This window comes from Marmota monax, unplaced genomic scaffold, assembly GCF_021218885.2.
Source record: "Marmota monax isolate L192 unplaced genomic scaffold, Marmota_monax_Labrador192_F-V1.1 WCK01_AAM20220418_F8-fsc00184, whole genome shotgun sequence".
Classification (NCBI taxonomy): Eukaryota; Metazoa; Chordata; class Mammalia; order Rodentia; family Sciuridae; genus Marmota; species Marmota monax.
In genome coordinates, this window is record NW_026695008.1 from 1,210,121 (window position 1) to 1,227,634 (window position 17,514).

At 35.7% G+C, this 17,514-nt stretch overlaps 1 pseudogene; it reads right to left on the reverse strand.

Annotated features, from left to right (window-relative positions):
- Nucleotides 1–15,322: 15,322 nt before the first annotated feature.
- On the reverse strand, nucleotides 15,323–16,429 carry LOC124081371 (small ribosomal subunit protein uS2-like; annotated as a pseudogene).
- Nucleotides 16,430–17,514: the final 1,085 nt, after the last annotated feature.

Sequence of the window (17,514 nt, forward strand, 5' to 3'; positions counted from 1 at the left end):
TAGATTGTGCCTTTGCCATTATAAATATTTATATTTTTCTATTTTCATGCAAAGGAGGGTTAGCAAAACCAACGAGTACAGGCTCACTTTATGGAATGTAACATTTTACTGAGATAGTCAAGAAAAAATTAAAACCTTGTTTTTTAATACAGGGGACGATAGCTGATGAGGGAACATAAAGAGGGGTAAAGAATACAATGTGTGCTGGCAATGTTTTACTTCCAGCTTTATTTAGATTAATACATTTCTTTTGCCTCTTTCTGAAGCTATATACTGTATTTCTCTTTTGTTAGCTGTATACCAATGAAGGATTTCTTAAAATTCTTTTAGAGATAAGAAAATGTGTATGGGATGTCTGCATAAGAATCACAAGTGTAATGAAAATAGCAAAAAAAAAAATCAATGTTTTACCAACTCTAATACTGACACTAATATTCATTAATAATTTACATATTAAGTTATTATCTTAATACTTCCTGATATAACATTTTTTTGACAATGACTATTAAAAATTTCAGAAAATAAGAATATTACAATTAAATCACAGTAAGATGGACTTTAGTTATGGCTTCAAGATATTTAAGCCAATGGCTTACTTATTTCAATGATGCTTTGAAAATAAATCATCTCCTTTTGTTTTCCCTATGAGTTGCAGAGAATATCCTGTTTCCAAAACTTAGTCTATAAAGAGGCATCTCTACCAAATCCATTGAGGAATGATACCTGGGCTAAGAAAATGCCCTGCTTTAAACTATGTGTGTAAATCGGTATTTCTTTTGTTCTGCATAGATTTATCAGTTAAATCCTGTTGGGGGGGGGTCATTGTTATCTTAAGTTAATTCATTTATATGAGTATTATAAAGGAGATTAGAATATATCGTTTCCTCCAATGCTAAATGTCCCATATGTAATTTTAGGTACACATGGAAAACTGTCCCAAATCACCATAGTTAATTTTAGTCAGAAGCTTTATTTAGTAAGGAATACATTTTTGTAAGTTAGAGAAACCCATTGAACAGAGCTTAAGAAGTTTCAGATTATCATGAATATTATAGTTTAGATATGTAGGGTCCCCCAAAGTCTCATGTGAGAGGCAATGCAAGAAAGTTTAAATGATTGGATTATGACAGCCTTAACCTAGTTAAAGCATTAATCCCCTGATAGGGGGGTGGTAACTGTGGTAACTGTGGGCTGGTAGGGTGTGGCTGGAGGAGGTGGGTTACTGGGACATGCTTTTGGGGTATATATTTTGTAACTAGAGAGCCAAGCTTAGTCCCTCTCTGCTTCCTGATTGTCATGTCCTGGGTTGCTTTTCTTCGTCACACCATTCTGCTGTAATGTTCTGCTTAACGCCGGCCCACAGCAATGGAGTCACTTTCTACGGACTGAAACAACTGAAACTATGAGACTCAAGTTCACTTCTCCTCCTCTATGTTGTTCCCATCAGGTCTTTTGGTCACAGCTATAGAAACAATTGGAACGTGGGAAATCAGAAGAGAGACAATTCTTGGCATCTTTCGTTTCTATGCTTTCTCGGCATATGCTTCATATTTCTCTGACTGTACATGAGTTTTCTCTGTATCTAAATCCACATAATGACAATTTCCAGGGATTCAGATCTTTTTGTTGCAGGGGGTGGTATTGGGGAGTGAATCCAGGGGCACTTGACCACTGAGCCACATCCCCAGCACTTTTTTAATTTTATTTAGAGACAGGGTCTCACTCAGTTACTTAGGGCCATACTAAATTGCTGAAGCTGGCTTTGAACTGGCCATCATCCTGCCTCAGGCTCACAAGCCTCCAGGATTATATGCGTGTGCCACCACACCCAGAATTTTCAGGCATTTTTATAAGGGATATAAAAATACTTGAGTCAGGATAACATATAGAGTATGATTACCTCAAGGTTTTGGAAACTAAAGGGCATAGTGCCACCATCAGCCCTGCTCTGATGTGAAAGTCATGTTCAATACTCTTATTGTGGGAGCACGTTTGTGGAGAGGCAACATGACAAGAGAGAAAGCTAGAGTGTAGGGAAGGGTTGGTTATGCTTTCTTATAAAAACTCATCCTCACATAATTAACTGGGATCCCATGAGCACTACCTAATCTAATCAGAGGTTGATGCCCTGATGATCCGATCAACTTACACTAGACCCCACCTCTGGGGGAGAAGCCTTACATATCATGAAGTGGCAAAAATTTGGCTGAATTGTGTCTATGTCCTAGTACTTTTTGGAAGGTGGATATTAAGAGCACTGAACTAGGATTTTGGCAAAAATAAATAAATAAATAAATAAACAAAGTGTTAAGGAAGCTCTTTGGCTTTTTGTTTCCCCATGGAGTAGTTTGAATTATCTTGATAATGTATACAATGACCAAATCTAGATAATTAGCCTATCTGTAGCCTCTAACGTTTACCATTCCTTTGTTTTGGGACATTTCAAATCTCTTCTAAGTATTCTGATATATACCATGAATTGTTGTTAACTGTAGAACACTAGAACTTATTTACGCTCTCACTGAATATTTATACGAAATCACCAAACTGAAATTAGCCAGGCACAGAAAGGAAAATATGACATATACTTGCTTATATATGGAAACTAAATAAGTTGCTTTGTAACTTTTCTTAACTACTTATAGTAAAAAGTGAGAAGAGTTCAACAGATTAAAAATAGAATTTATAATCAGGAAAGAATCAGAATAAAATATTTTGAAAATTCTCATCTTGGTCACAAAATGAATAAATAAGTATGTTCAGAAGATAACGTGGAGAGCAGGCTGTGCCCTGCTCTTATTTATTTCATCTAGAAATGCAGTTTTTAGGTTGTGCCTAAACCTGTTACTCCATTTTGTAAAGCAGTCATTTTCCACAATCTACTTCATTTTGAGTTTAATTGTTTGTACTAGTAAAAACCATCATCTGCCTAGTATAACCGTAAGGCACAAAGTGATAAGTTGATTAATCCTGTTAACAAAAATAAACACCTGCGAATGTATCGAGTTAATCAGAAGCACCAAGACGCATGGACTTATCAAACTCATATTGGCAAAACTAGGCCCGTGAGTTAGTTAAATATATCAGACCACTGAATAAAGCAACCCTCTCACTAGAAGCCTATAAAAGGAAGAGTCACTTCAGACTGGACATGGAAGTACATGGACCACCCCTCACCTAGTCCCTTGTCAGGAGCCTGGCCTAAGAAAATTGACACAGCCATGAACTTCTGAATCTCTATCCTCAGATTTCAGCAGAAGATGGTTCCTCCTGCACCTGATGACCATGCACAACCCACTCTAAGATGACTTTCTAACTTTCTAAAACTGCCATCCATTTAGAACTTGGCCAAGAATAAGTTCCTGTGTTTTGATGTCCCTTCAAACTGAACAACTTTGTCAGCTGGTTTATATCTTATCTAACCAATTAGTGACATTGCATTTGTATCCTCTATCTGCCTTTTTATTCAGTTTATCCTCCCCAAATTCTGTAATTGCCTTAACTCCTTCTTAGCTTTTCTGTATGTATATGTGTGTGTGTGTCGTGTGTGTGGTGTGTGTGTGTGTGTAGTCAATAAGTTCCCATATATATTTATGTATTTGTGTAAAATGTGAAGCTTGATTTCAATGTTATAGATATTAAAAATTAAGGTTGGAATAAAAGAACCTGTGTTTGCCTAATTTAGGACTACTAGGTGATCCATAAGTATTCAGTTAAGTACCACTGATTAAAGTAGTAAAGCCTGTAAATTTATTGTTATTCGATATATTCAAACAGGTGAATAGAGACAAATGTGTTTGGTCTATGTTAGTGACAGAGCTTCCTCACCAGAGATAGTATCAAAGGTACTGTCAAAGGACCATGAGATAAGGAGATTAGTATGGATAGAAGAAAGGGAAATACTATTCCTCAGGACAAAGGAAGGCATTTCCAAGACCATGGACCTTTGAGGCTGAGATCGTCTTCCCAGGCCAAGATTGCCAGGGCATTGAGGTCAGAATGGTGATAGGAGAGGGGCCCAGGACATTTATGGAACTTGGAAGCTTACTGACCAGGGTCAATCAATTTTCTGCTCCACACATTTCAATACTCTTTAGCCACCCCAGTTGGTATTTGGATCACCATTCTAGAGGGAACAAATGGTAAAATCTTGGCTGGATCTATGCAGTCCTAACTGCAGGCAAGCAGAGTGTGTGAGCTGTGGAGATGAAGCTTCCTACCCTTAGATTTCAAAGGATACCTTGGAAAAGACTTGTTGCCCAGGCAGAGAACTGCCAGAGGTGTGGCACTGCCATAGAGACCTCACTAGGACAATGCCTAGTGGAAGTATGGTGTTAGGATCACCATAGTGAGTACTCTCTAGAGCAATGCTTAATGGAATTGTGGGAGCAGGGATGCTCCCAGGTTCCCAGATCTGCACAGCCACTAGACTTCAAGGCCAACCAGAATCAGAGGTAACCAAAACCAAACCCTGAGAGCTGCCATGGATAGTGATTTAGATGTCAGGTGTCCCACAAAAGTTTATGTGGGAGACAATGAAAAAATATTTGGAGGCGAAATGACTGGGTTATGAGAATCTTAACCCAATCAGTGAATAATCTCCTGATAGGGAGTAACCAAGTGGTAACTGAAGACAGGTAGATTATGGCTGGAGAAGGTAGGTCATTTAGGTCATTGGGGGCATGCCTTTTGGGTTTATATTTTTCCTCTCTCCTTTCTGGTTCCTTGTCCTCAGCTACTTTCTTTCTCCACACCCTTCCACCATGATGTTCTATCTCATCTCAATCCCCAAAGAATAGAAGTGGCCATCTATGTATGGTCACCTCTGAAACCATGAACCCCAAAATACATTTTTCTCCTCTGATTTTTCTCATCAGATCCTTTGGTCACAGCAGCAACAAGGCTGACTGAAATACCATGTGTTTTGTGCCCAGCAAATCCATGGGAGGCAAAGTCTCCCAAGACTTTAGAGTCCTAAGGTCTGCTCCAGTTTGCCCAGAAGATGGACTATGGATGAGACAAAGATTACCCATCGGGACAAAGAGCAAAAGTATTCCTGTACCTAAACTCATGGATTTATAATCATTAAAAGACAGCATTGTTTTGTCCTCTCCTCTCCCACTGTAATTCACAGCTTGTTAACTAACAAAATCTACACATATGCTTTATCCACCTACCTCCTTTAAACAAACTTACTAGTTTTAAAGACCAGGTGCATAATGTGGGCCAGAATGCTCTTGCCAGGACTTTCCAAGGACAAATAACAAAAACAATAAGAATATTGAGAAGCCACCAGAGAGGCAAATTCCCAGGGCCATTAAAATGATACATACCATGATTTTTATTGTCTTCCATTTTCCACTTATGTGTCCCCTTTAACAGATAAAGCAATTCACCTCTATTAAAAAAAAAAACAGATCTGTTTATGGAAAAAACAGCAGTAATATGAAAAAAAACTGATATTTATTACCAGTTGATCTACTGACCATTTCTTTCTCTGAGTTAAACTGTTCCCAAACAAACAAACAAACAAAGTACACCTGTGAAACGTACCTAAAGCCAATTGACATTCCTAAACCTTATTTTCCATTGCAAACAGCCCTTTCTTAGTTTGAAGAACCAGCCTGACATTCTCCTATAGGTGCAGTGTCTCCTTTCTTTTAATAGAAGCCCTAATAAAAGCCTTGCCTGTGTGTTTGCTGATTTTGATCCTGATGGGGGTCCAGAAGGGATTCAGTCACTTGAGTCTCAAATGAAGAATTGAGCAAGACACACAGAAATAAACAGGCAGAGTGTAGATATATTGAAAGTGAAAGTAACACTTCTAGAGTGGAGTGGATCAAGCATGAGTGGCTCAAGGCCCCAATGTCTGGGTGAGTTTTATCTGATATGCTGAGCTGTGCTTTGTTCCCCTACCCTCAGGATAGATTGAAGATTTTGCGCAATTTGTTCACATTGATTACTTTATTTTCACCTAATTAGCATACAGTTTCCATTGATTACTTTTTTTTTACTTAATTAGAATACAGAACCTATTGCAGGAGTTGTCATGACAATAAGTTTTCAGTGGCAAGAGTTGTCCTGGTGATAAGCCCTCATGGGAGGTGTCATGGTTAAACCGGCTTTTCTACTGTTATAATCATGGTGGGCAGGTGCATTTGTCTTACAGCTCTCTCAGCTCCACAGCAGGCCACACCTGCTAGTGTTACCATCTAGCATCAGACTGATAGCAATTCTTTTCCAGGTTTTTACCTCTTGAAATCAAAGAATAAAATCCACAGACAATGGAGAGTGAGTGTCAAAGAATAAGATTTATTCAAGTGAAAAGTAAAGAAACAGCTTTTGCTTAATGAGAGGGGCCTTGATAGAGGTTTGCCAAGGAAGGTGCTTATATAGCTGCTGGGTAGGGACATTGCATTAGATTCACGCTAATCAGGAGATTGCTTAGGCTATGGGTCCTAAATTTTATGATAATTAAGAGTCTGGAAACTGATTTAATATGGCCAGTGTCGTTCTGATTGGATAAGCCCTTTCAGTTGTTGAGTTTGAAATTTTCTGTATCTCCTACTCAGGTCCATGTTATTTTCCCTTTTCCACTTGGCTGGATCAAAGGGTTTTGGCGGTGGTTGGAATATTTGAAAAGTTTCTACAGGACAATCCATTTTGAGTCTATTGCCCTAACTACCTGCCTATGTCTTACTACCTGACTATCCTATCTACTTAATGATAATTGGGCTTACTGTAACAGGGACGAGATAACTCACCCTTGCCTTATACTGCCGCTGGCCCCTGCTTCTACTTTCTTGACATTCCTAAACCACTATTTCTTTTTTTAAAAAATATTTTTTAGTTGTAGTTGACACAATACCTTTATTTTTATTTATATGTGATGCTGAGGATTGAACCCAGAGCCTCACACATGCCAGGTGAGTGCTCTACCACTGAGCCACAACCCCAGACCCTAAACCACTATTTCCATTTGAATTATTTTTGTTCCTACCATTATCAAGTGAATATTTCCGTTTCCAGCATCATGGAGACAGAGAAGATTATTGTCAAGGCTAAAGCTTTGAGATTGTTTGCTTCCCTGGTGGCACACACCTGTAATCCCAGCAATTTAGGAGGCTGAAGCAAGTTCAAAGCCAGCCTCAGCAATTTAGTGAGACCCTAAACAACTTAGTGAGACCCCATCTCAAAATAAAACATAAAAAGTGCTGAAATGTGGCTCAATGGATAAGCACCATTGGATTCAAACACTGATATTAAAAAAAAAAGAAAGAAAGAACAAAAGAAAATTTAGTGCCACACACAGTAATGATTGGAAATCTCAGGAAGTTATTGAGTTATGAGGTCAGATCCCGCCCGCAATGGAAGTAGAGCCCTATAAAAGGGTTTGAAAGAATAGTTTTTCTCTCTTCTGCTCTTGTGCTATATGAAGACCCAGCATTCTTTCCCTTCTGTCTTTTCAGCCAGTTGAGGTCAGCATGAAGTTTCTCAGGAGACAGCAAACTCTGGTGCTGTGATCCCGGATTTGCCAGTCCCCAGCACAGTGAGAAATAAGATTCTTTGTTTATAAATTACCCAGTCTTGAATATTTTTGCTATAACACTAGAAATAGACTAACAGATCCAAAACTAAGATCAGTAGATTACTAAGTATAGTTTTTAGTAAGATATTTTTAAACATCTGAATTAAAAACTGAATTTAATCCCTCTTCTCACATTTGTCATATCTATAACGGTAGAAGGTGAATAGGAGAAAATAGTCAAGAAGTTGTAATTTTCATATACATTTAGAGCAGCTAAAAGTTAAATTGAATCAGCATAATTTTTGTATTCTCTTCTTGGTTTTAAGTCTATCAATAGGACTATATTTTGAATTATGTGTTATTAATTCTAGTCAAGACTTAATAAATGAAATATCTGCATATAATGCTTAACATTAGTAAATTTCAAATATTTTATCATTTTAATTTTACAATGTAGAAGTCAAAAGAAATAGCAGAGATTATCTTAAAACACACACACACATATAAATATGTGTGTGTGTATACATATATATGAAGCTGAAGTCTAAAGAGATGAAATTATTTTTCTCAGGACCATATAAGCAGCAGTCGAAAAACTCTATCCATGGGAACATCTCCTTGTTTCTACTACTTTGAATACCCCTCATCATGTAGTCTTTTAGGACTGTTGTGGGGGGATAACAGGGCTTTCTTTTGTTCTCATGTCTCAACATAAGATATTAATTGCAGCTTTAGTAGACATTTATACCAACTAACTTGTTATTGAATGAAATGGTACTGTTACAGAGCATGGGCCTTTCACAAAACTGAGGTAGTGTGGAGACCCCTCTTCCTCTGATACTTACAACCAGATTAGAAAGATTTCAAATGTGTTTCTCATAGTTAATGGGCATGAGTTTATTAAAAGGCATAGAAAAGAGGAAAAAAGTGACTCTCAGGGGAGAAAGAAAGACCTCTGAGAGGAATGGACAGAATGTCCCTCCTGCCCTCCAGTTTTACTGGGATCCCAGGGAAATTTCCAGAGTTCCAGCCAAGTCCTCCTTCTGATTTTTGACTGACAGCATAGAAACTTCTTGGACCTCTTTCAAAGAGATGGGGTGGTGCTCACAGAGAAAATTAAGACCCCTCCCACACCATTTTTGCCTCACAAATCTTTCTTTGTGAGTGTCCTTTGTGAGTGTCCAGGGTGATTGTGGATTGTGATAGTATCTGTGGTGTGAGAGGGTCCACTCTACCTGGTAAGGTGTGATACTTTTTTTTTTCCCCTGGGGGTAGAGGTATCAGGGATTGAACTCAGGGGCACTCGACCATCAAGCCACATCCCTAGCCCTATTTTGTGTTTTATTAGAGACAGGGTCTCATTGAGTTGCTTAGCACCTAGCTAAATTGCTGAGTCTGGCTTGCAATCCCCCTGCCTCTGCCTCCTGAGCTACTGGGATTACAGGCATGTGCCTCTGCACCCAAAGGTGTGATAGGATTTTGAAGCAATCTTATTTCTCAAGATGATGTAACTATGGCTGGGGAAGATTTCAACATTTTGTTTTTTTTTCTCCCCTGCTCACCCATTCATGGCTGACTAGCTACCTAACAATAGAATTAATATTTCTATTTATAGTGCCCTAAATATTTTTGAATTGGAGCAAATAATTGAAAAAAAACTGATCATCTCAAAATTTTGATTTATGTAATAATTGGGATGTTCCCCAAAAGGAGCCTACCCTTAGACATATACATTTTTCCAAAAAGTCCCTTAATATTGAATATTTAATTCCTTTATTTTATACAAAGCAATATCTGCAAAATAGAAATAGGCACATAATTACATGCTGACATTTTTTTATGTAGATAGAAATTCTGAAATATCCCTAATACTTGCAATATCAGTCATGTTTAGTATCAAATTATCAAATTATTACTTAGGACAAAGCTTGCTGTAAATTAAAATACTTTCAAGAAAATTACATGTAAGTTCTATCGTTCAAACTCTTTCACTAGCTTCTATGAATGTTGTGCTAAATTATTATTTGAATATCAAAGAACACATTTTCTCTATTTACACAGTATATTAAGATCCATAAAGAAGCTCTGATTCCTTAGTAATAAACAAGGAATACATAAAATGAGATTGTTGCTAAAAAAAATAAAAACAATCATTCCACCACATTTATGGTTCTAGCAGTTCGTGCAGCAAAGGTTGAAAACTTAGGATTCTCAATATCTCTTAAAATAAATGGTAGAGGAGATATTTTATAAATAAAACCAGATGAATTTATTTCCTCTCAAACATAGGGAAGTGTTTTATAAAGAAGAAATTCTTCTTTTAGAAAACACAGGAGCATTCTCATTTTTCCACTCCTATTTCTTTCACTGAAATTCCATAGTTCTTGGAAAGTAAAAAAAAAGTCTTTAAACAATCACTTATCTGAGTTTTTATGTGAACTCTTTCCATTTTATTGGAAAATGAGTTTAACCTTCAGACATTCCAATAATTTATCTAAATTTTATGACCAGCTGCTTCAAGAAATGCTTAAGATTTATTCCAAGTGCTGTGGTCAGTCACCAATGCAGCACAATTTTATTGAGTACCAAGTGTACAGATAAAGCTATTTTAGGTATTAGCTTCCTAGTGGAGATCTTAAACATTAGGATTGTGTTTCAAAATATTTGCTACATGTTTTTATTACTCTGCCTTTAATTTCTTAGAAAAATAATAATGCCTTTAGAAATGCATATGGCTATACATTTTGTGAGACCAGTGAAATATTGATATCAGTAAAAGTGTATTTCTTGAAACAGTGTTATCTTAGCTATTAATGCTGACAGAATTAGTGGTGAATTTTATAATTAAGTTATTGTATAGTGAAAATTATATTTAAATGTGTATATGTGTGTGTGTGTGTATATATATATATATATATATATATAGTATGTGAGTGTATAGCAATAACTACCTATTTGTGAATTCATGTTGTCAGTTCTTATTATATGTCTTATTATATGTCAATTCTTATTAGTTTTAACTTTCTAATTTTAAAAAAATATACATAAATTTAAAGTTTGATAAGAATTTCTGTACAAGTCCACATGGATGGCTTCTTTTGCCCTTTATAAGAAAAACCAGATTTTTGTTTTGAAGAAAGAAACCTCTTCATAGGTGTGACCTTTATGCATGCTATAAAGTGGCAGATGCAGGGCCCAGAAACACATACTGATACCTCTTGGCCTCATTAGTGAGTAAGGAATATGTATGTCATAAACCCAGTTGGGATACATCAGCAACACTACATTAAGCAGCATATACAATTTATACCTTTATGGACTAATATACTTAGCATTTATGAAGACTCATTTTTCTATTGCCTGAAAAGAAACAATACTAATAGTGTGTGCAATTAAGACCTCCCATGAATAATGGAAAAATTGTTGACCCGTAACCATTTATAATACTATCAGCTATCTTGAAAGCATAATGAATTCCTCTTTATTCTCTTCATAGAACATCAGTTCAGATACATAATCTACCAGACTTCAGGAATAACCCAGGAGATGATAAAAGGAGGGTGAATGAATGGGGTAGTCACTAAATATGCAGCTATGCTGACCTATATATTCCCCATCCCACCATTCACTCCACTTGAGAAGTCCAACAAATTCTACAAAACCATTTATTAATAAATTTCATCTCTGATGGGAGAAATAAAAATAAATAGGAATTCTTTATCTTCAGGAATAATAAGGAACACTGAGGAAAAAGGGCATACATATGGTAAAGTTTATTAGCTACTTAAGAAAACATAGAGTTAAGGAGCAAACTGAATGGTGTAAATAACACTTAAAATGCAAAATAAATATGCAATCAATGGGCTATATAGAAATTAAGGAATTTTTAGAATGGACTAAGAGCTTGAATATATATTAGTACACAAGTATAAAAATAATGGGTGGGGAAGATACAATGAAACTGACTAAACCTGACAATAGTCAAGACTTCCTTGCACAATCCTGAGTTTATTATATGTTCCTCATTTAGACAAGTGGGCCCTTCTCAGTAACAATTGACTCATTAAGCATTATACTTCAAAAATCAGGAAAAGAGAAAATAGAATGAGTGGGATTCTTGTGTTGCAGTGGTGCCTGGAACAAGCTTTGTGTCTTAGGACACAGTATAAATAGAGGCATTCTTCCTCATAGGTTAAGGAAAATAATTCTCTAAGAAAGTGTCTGCGTGGGAACAGTACAAGCTTTTTTTTTTTTTTTTTTTTTGAGTTCTACAAATAACATTTCCCACATAAGTTCATTGCTTAGACATCACTTTATCCAGTGTGGAAGACACAATTCTAAAATAATTTAAAAATTATAAGAATTAAGAAAGACCATCCCTTTCCAGATCCTAATTATTATTAGAGTAAGTTTTATGATCAAATCTCTGCATTGTGTGGTGTAGGGTTTGTTTGTTTATTTTTTTTTTTTTAATGTTAAAAACATTCCCTCTTCTGTGACCACAATGCCCTGTCCTTCCTGCTCTTCACACTTCTTTGTTTGAACTTCAACCACTCTCACTATCTTAGGATACTTCTATTTTCTTCAACCTTATTAGGACTACTCCTGTGTTCACATCTTTCCTTACATAACCATCAATGCTGTATTCTTCTATTAATCACTCTCCTTCAAAATTTGTTCTTTCATCCTCTGTTCTTTTGTGTTTCCAGACATGGATTTACATAAACTTTCAGTTTCACCATACTTACAGTTGGCAAGTCAGACAGCTGCAAGTAAAATTACATGCAATATTCAATTTCAAATGGACTCAGTAGCTCTAATTTTATTTGACTTGGGTTTATTTTATTTCCTGGTATGCAGATTTGCTTGTTCTTAAATATCCTACCATCCCTTCAGATCATTCACTTTCAACAACTGACATTATCTCCTATAGAACATAGAGCAGTGAAACTGGGTAGAAAAAAACCTCAGTCTAATGACTGGCAACCCTATAATTATCTATTAAATACCTATTCGTATTTACTTATTTCCTTTTTCTTATGAAGTATATCACCTCCATTTCCCACTAAATTCTATTTATTTTTAGCTGATTTTTTTTTCACCTTGGCTTACTTCTTTTCTGTATCTTCAACATCTTTTTCTCTGCAACTGTATTTCCTTCAGTGAATTTATCTATGAATTTCTTTTTATTATTTTTAGCTACTATATCCTGTATATCAGACAATATCAGAGATTGACACTATTTCCTGAAATCTCCATGTAATGTTTAATGTTATTTACTTGTTTTTGTTCTTGTTTTTTGTTGTTTTTGTTTGTTTATTTGGTATTGGGAATTGAACCAGGGCACTTTACTATGGAGATTCAACCCCACAATTCTTTATTGTAAATTCAGAGACAGATTCTGCTAAATTACTGAGGTTGTGCTTAGATTTGTGATCCTCCTGCCTCAGCCTCCCAAGTAACATATGCCATTACACCTAGCTCCATTCAAATCTTCATGATATTCAAGAACCTCATATACTTCCAAAAAGGGCCACAATTGAGATTGAAAGAAGGTGATATTAACAAGGAAACCCAAAACTGTCCACCACAAAATCATATATAAAGCCATCTAAATAATGAATCACCTAAATTTACCTTTATATTACAAATGAGTAGACTATGTAGAAGTTTCTGGTTTTCTTAAAGGTGGTGGTCACAGTTTGGTTCCCAGATTGGCAGAATAACTTAGTTTAAATAAATAGTTAAAATCAATACTAAAATAATTTAAAAATGTCACCACATTTTAGGTAGTTGATTAAATTGAAGAAAGTACATAGGTAACTCCCAAATAAATAGGTAGCTAGAAATTTTGTGTATAGTAGAAAAAATATTTAGTTCATAAAGAATAGAAACGATGTTATGTTAATTTATGAGGAGATTTAAGTGTGTTGTTTTACAAAATCAGAGAAAATAATCCAGATATTCTATTTGTATCATGGAACATGAAACAATGGTTTGATCTGAAAAGTTGACAAATTTGTTTTGTTTTCTTTTTGTACTAGTAGGAAGCAAACTCTATGTAGTACAATTCAATTCACCTTCCTTTCTTTTCAGCTTGTTTTTTGAACTTAAGTCTTATCTTTAAATTGCCTTGCCACTGTACAAAAAGTATTATTACACCATTTATACAAAATTGTGTTTAGTATTGTTTGTGTAGAAAATTTGGTTTCCCAACTATAACCAACAACACTTGTACTAGATCTTAAAATAATTACAGTGTCACAAAATGTATCTTTACAAAATCATAAGATTTCACAGAGAAAGGCACAGAAAAAATGTACTTTATTTTTATATCTCCAACTGAGAAGTATGGTGTTAAATCAAGAATGACTTTTGATAAAGCCCATTTAGTTTAGGGGAAAAAATTATATATTCATATACATACTCATCTTGTAGTTAGTACCAAGATAAATTCACAGTATTACTACTTTTTCAGGTGTTAATTAAGTGATTAACTTGAAGCATATAAATTGAGTGATATGTGAATGTGTATGTGTGTGTATAATATTAACATATTTTAAATTTCTTCTACAAGAGGGAGTTGATTTAAGAAAACAGGGGTTTTAAACAGAAATCAAAAGAACATTAGATTTTAAAATAATTTTCTTGAATAAATAAATAATAAATGGAGACTTTAATTCAAGATGAAGTGTGAAATAAAGTAAGTCATGTATATTTTCAAATGGTATTACTAAGATTGTGCAAGTAATAATATAAAATGAATACTTACATTGATAATCTGTTCACAAATTTTAAGTTATGAGTTGTTATTTATAATATTACTGGCATTTAAGTATATATAAGTGAGGATAGATTGGATGAATTATGTTGCTGGAGCAATGATTAACATGAGCTATTGGTATTTAGCTCTGATGTTTCTGTAACTTTAGAAAAATGTAAAACTTGCATATATCACACACACTTCCACTGTGGGTAGTTAAAATATGCAATTATGTAACATAGTATTCCAAATTTTATTCTTCAGAAAACATGTAAACAGGTGTTATGTATTACTTTTTGTCCTCACTTAAATAGAGATGTTCAATTCCTGACACATAGTCCCTCAGAAGATGACTTTGTTTGGAAACAGGATCTTTTTAGAGGTAAATCAGAGAAAAGGGAAGAAATTAGGTTGACCATTAACCAAAATGACTGATGTCCTTTTTTCCAAAAGGGGACATTCAAGCACATAAGAAAGCAGATGGAAATTAGAATTATGATGCCACAAACCAAGGGCTATTTGGGTTCAAAAGCTGGAAGATGTAAAGAAGGATCCTATCTCTACAGGTTTCAGATGGAACACAGGCCTGCCAATATCTTGATGTCATATTTCTAGCCTTCAGGACTCTGAGAAAATGCATTTCTGTTCCTCTAAGCCATGTCATTTGTTATGGCATCCCTGGAAAACTAATTATAATATGTATTAAGATGATAAGAGTTTCATTGTTAACATAGAGTAAGAGGGTATGCTTTTCACTTAAACCAAGAGAAGTGAAGGGTTATCTCAATTACCTTACTGTGTTTTTGTTTTCATGCTTCTCGGAGGAAACTATGAAGTTAAGTATTTTCTAAAAATTTCGTTGGCAGAGGAAACATTTCCCTCATTGATCATGTCACATAACTACTGCTGTGTGGAACCTATTTTGGTAAATGTAGGCATAGTGTGTCTGAATAGTCACCAAAGTAGTTAGAAAACTGAAAATTAATTATTTTCCCCAAATTAAGACAAATGCATTTCTTCTAAACGGGGTGTTATTTTCCATAACTTATTTCAATTTTGGTTAAGTGTGTGCAGAAGAACAGTTCAAAATGACTTGGTATTGGTTCAGTTATCTGAACCATGCAGTGTCCTGAGCAATGGGAGCTCAGATCAGCCTTTGGTGGAGAACTAGTGCCCAAGTCCTCAGTAGGGAACCTCTGGAGAGTCACAGGGACACCCATATGCCTTTGGGCAGTCTGCAACCTTCAGGTTTAGGAGCAGTGAACTCAGGAGCTGGAGCAATCCATTCACCCTGAAATTCCTTCTTTTTTAAAGAGAGAGAGAGAGAGAGAGAGAGAGAGAGAGAGAGAGAATTTTTTTAATATTTATTTTTTAGTTTTCGGTGGACACAACATCTTTATTTTATTTTTATGTGGTGCTGAGGATCAAACCCAGCTCCCCATGCATGCCAGGCAAGTGCGCTACCGCTTGAGCCACATCCCCAGCCCCTTGAAATTCCTTCTTGTTCACAGATTTTTTAGCAGTAGCTTGCTCTTTCTTTTCAATGTCTGTGGAAATAGAGATAAGATATGACCTCCCATGGATGTTCACAGGAGATGTTGATGTACATGCACAGAATTTCTCAGGCCAGTATCCCCCACATCAGACCCACAGAGTGGTCTCCCTTGCTGTTCCAAGGAATTGCAATGTCAACATAGCGCAGAGGAGAATCTGGGTTAAAAAGAGCAATAACAGATAGAGGACATGTAAGAGGGTTCAAGGACAACCCTGGGATCAGTAACCCCCAGAAAATGGAGCTCTGGAAGACTGCCTGAATCTGGTTGGTGAAGATTCCAGGAGGGAAGGATCCAGCAATAGGAGTGGATCCAGTAGCAGTAGCAAACTTCAGCACAACCGACTGGCCAGTATTCCTGGAGGCTATGAAACAGACCTCAGCATGGTTTTCAATAGCAACAAGGCAGGAAAAGCTTCTCCCAGGTCCTCTTCAAATTTATGGTGCAGGTGTCATCACTTTTTCTTTTGTAGATATATTGTTCCATCTGGAAATCAGGTTGCAGCTATTGAAGTGGGTTCCCACTACAGGGAATTGAGGACATATACTCCTCCTTCATTTGTAGAACCTCAAGGACTTCCGACATTGTGACAGTTCCCTTGACATTACCATGGAAATCAAGAACGGCCACCTATGGACTCTTTTCTGGGTAGCAAGGAAAGGTGCTTTAATGCTGCTTCCCTGAAAGCAAAACCTTTCTGTAGGTGTCTATTGTGTTCTTCAGGGTGAGTTTCAGTCTGTAAAATTTTCCTTGCAAGCAATTTACAAAACCAGATGCTCAGATTGTCAAGAACAGCTGCAAGAACACAAGACAACATTACTTTCAAGAATCTTCCTGCCAGGTAAACATAAAACAACACAGAATGCAACAATTCAGATATTTGGTTGGGCAAGATTGACACATGAATCACTCCTTGTATATTACATAGAATAAGCAAAATAGCCACAGCTTTATATTTTAAATTGAAAATGATTTAAAAAGCTTACTCTTTAAAACATTTCTATAATTATGTATCCAGAGTACACCTAACTCTAATGTGCAAGATTTGATTTTTAATTTTATACAGTTACCCTATGTTTATTTTGTTGTGTTTATTATTTGTCCTGATAGAAATATTATTTCTTTATTAAATCCATACCCTCTTCTAACTAGTGCTCTGACTGAGTGCTAGCCCATGGAACATGAATAGTAGGGTAGCAAACCAATGCAAGCTAAGCCCTTGAAAAGGTACCCAGAATGTTCTTACAGAGAGATTACTCAGGAATAATTTGTACAATGCATGTGGAAATGACTTATTCACATTGTGTAGAAGGAAAATCCTTGAATCATTATTTGGGGACGAACTTTTGACTTAGGACTCATTTATCAAACTATTACTTATGGAAAGTTAATTCACTAATAGCTTAGGTATCTCTATTGTTGTAGCTTTTGTTACTTTAAAACCATTGTCCTTTATTGTGATAATCCAAGTCCTATTTAAAAATTTGATTTTTTTTGTTTCTAAAGTCATTTCTTAAAATTTTCTATTCATAATGTGTATTGAACATGTACATGTATCATCTAAATCCTCACAGGCAAAGTAATAAGCAAAACAAAAAAATATTCCTGAAATTTCTATTCACTGGGGTTTGGTGTAGCTGTTTGGTTATAACAAGGCAAATTAACATATA